The sequence below is a fragment of the Mandrillus leucophaeus genome, unplaced genomic scaffold (assembly GCF_000951045.1).
Source record: "Mandrillus leucophaeus isolate KB7577 unplaced genomic scaffold, Mleu.le_1.0 Scaffold952, whole genome shotgun sequence".
Classification (NCBI taxonomy): Eukaryota; Metazoa; Chordata; class Mammalia; order Primates; family Cercopithecidae; genus Mandrillus; species Mandrillus leucophaeus.
Window position 1 is genome coordinate 934071 of NW_012110386.1, and position 2602 is coordinate 936672.

The window sequence follows — 2602 nt, forward strand, 5'->3', positions numbered from 1 at the left end:
TGCTTGCAGTCCCAACTTGAAAGCTTTCTTCCGAAGCTTAGTTACTAATTAGACATTATTTATAACCCAAAACACATGCACGTGTCCTGCTGCTCAGCATGCTGTTCTCATGAGCACCCTGGAACACCCGCTGCTCTTAAATGTCCCCATCACTCCAACTCTATGTGCTGACTTTGACAGGCACCCCACCCTGTGAATCCTCTGTCTGAACAACTCTCCTAATTAATGTATGCCAGAACCCAGTTACTCCAGCTCCATCCATCTTCCCAATGGTCCTTTGTCACTGGTCGGTGGTGTGCTCGGGAAAGTCATGATTGAGATGCCTTCCTTCTCTCCTTCACTGAGGGAAGAGCCAGGTCAGTGAGCACAGAAGGACAGAGCTCTCTGTGAGCCATGTGAGGAGCCTGAGGAAGCTGAGACCTCAAGATAACACCCACCCACCTAATCCTACCTCATCTACACACGCAGCCTCTTCAGAATAATCCAGTACAAATTTTAAAAATCTACGGGATGATCTTTATGAGTCTAGTGTCTGGTAAGGGAGTAGCCATAGATTATAATGCCTGTGGCTCTAGCCTCAACTCTTGTCTTTCAGGCATGACTTCTCATTTAAAAGAACACCTTTAACCAGCTGCAAAACAAAAGCCAAGGAGGTGTGCCCAGAGCTTGGAGAAAAAGACAAAGTCTGACCAAGAAGGTTGGAACAATTAAATACAATGCTGCTCTTCCAAATTACAAATTGGAATCACCTGCTCAGGGTGTGCCTGGCTGACTCCATCCCTCCCCGCTACAGCCTGATTAAGGATTCCAGGCAACTGACTGGTGCTCTCAGACAAGCAAAAGTAAACTCCCTCATCTGCAAGGCGATTCACATAACAGATTCCCTAATAAGGCATGAGGCAAAGCTGCCCGGGCACATCTGTGTTGTGATGCATCTCCAGCAAATCCCGGGACAATAGGAGAGGCAGAGGCAACACTGATCCCAAATATACTCATCATATTTCTGTGAATGGACTCGGTGTTTAAGGCTTGGCCTCAACCATGCAGATAGTGTTGAGGACACAGTTAGGGTCAGGTGTAGAATTCATTACGAAGTTATTTTATTAATTTATTGAGTAAACATTTGCTGAATGTCTACACTGTGCCAAGCACTGGGCTAGGCACTGAGGATGTGGGGGAAGAGAAAGTCATAGAAAGAGGTCATTGCCACACATTGTGGTGGGTGCTATTGTAGAGGTTATTTGCCAATTTCTATAGGAATATACAGAGGTCAGGACCATCACTATCTAAGAAAGAAGGAAAAGATGAGGAGTCAAAGAAAGAGCCATAAGAAAGCAGTCTTGAAGGATAGAATCTGGGGAGCCATTATGAAACCTGAGTGGAAAAACTGGCTTGCAATAAATGAAAGCATCATGCCTTCCCCTACACACTAGCAATACATAGTGATACGCTGGGGGTGGGGGTGCCTCGTGGCAGCAGAGCACTCTTGCCCCCTTTCTCTCAATACCATTTACCAGCTACTCACACTCTGTCCCTGGCTCCTCAAGGGTTTTAGAAACACTGCTTTGCTCTAGTCAGTGAAGATGGGCCAACCAAAAGGATGCAGAGTGCAGCCTTGGGTGTGACGCCTTGTCAACATCTCATATCCTTTTCTGGTGTGCCTCAGTCCGGGGCCCACCTCCAGCTTCCTGAAAACCTTCTGACATCTCATTTCTATTTCTCTCTAAAAGAAGGGTCTCTTAATATGCTTTACACCTTTTTAGGTCAGAGACACCTAGCAATAAGTAGCAAAGCACCCAGCACAATGTCTAGCGTGTATTAGGGGCTCCATGTTTTAGTTAAACTTATTTAAATAATGAAGTTTTAGTTGAATTTTACTTAAAATTGTTGATTATAGTCACTGGCTTATATTTATAGGTAAGAGAGGGGTACCTTTCTCTGGAAACCATCAGCTTTTGTCACACACACACACACACACACGTACCCTTACACATACAAATTATATTTACATATAGAACTGTTCAGATATTAGAATAAATACAGTTAATTTCAATGCACTAAGCCACACAGGTAAAAATCCTGGTCCCGTCTCTCTCTGAGAGCTTAAAGACAAAATTCTACTTGAATTCAGGATAGCATTCTGTGCATTCTCCCTGATAGAGTGAGAAGATGAATCTGCTGGGGAAGGAAACACCTCCCCACTCAGCAAATCAAGAGCAAGAACCATCTGTGTTTTCCAGAAGGTCCCAGCAAATTCTAAGAACAAGAGAATTTTTTTGACATTTCACATTTCTCTTCCCTGGGAGAAGGCTGAATGGAAGTTCTTGGATACATATTTGTTTAGCTACCTTAGATCACAGGGAAGTTATGGGGAGAGAAAAAGAAGCAGATGAGGGGGATCTTCATACTTGTACCTAGGTTGGTTTGAAGGATCAAAAAAAGACCAGTCTGAGACTGTAGAGGACCAAGACTGTAGAGGACTCTAGACTGGGCATGGGAGTAAGTGGCTTTCTGGAAAGAGATAATCTCAGTGGGAGAAATTAGGTGAGACTCTGTTAGCCTGTTCACTGACCATCATCAAGATGGGAATGATGAAATCTGC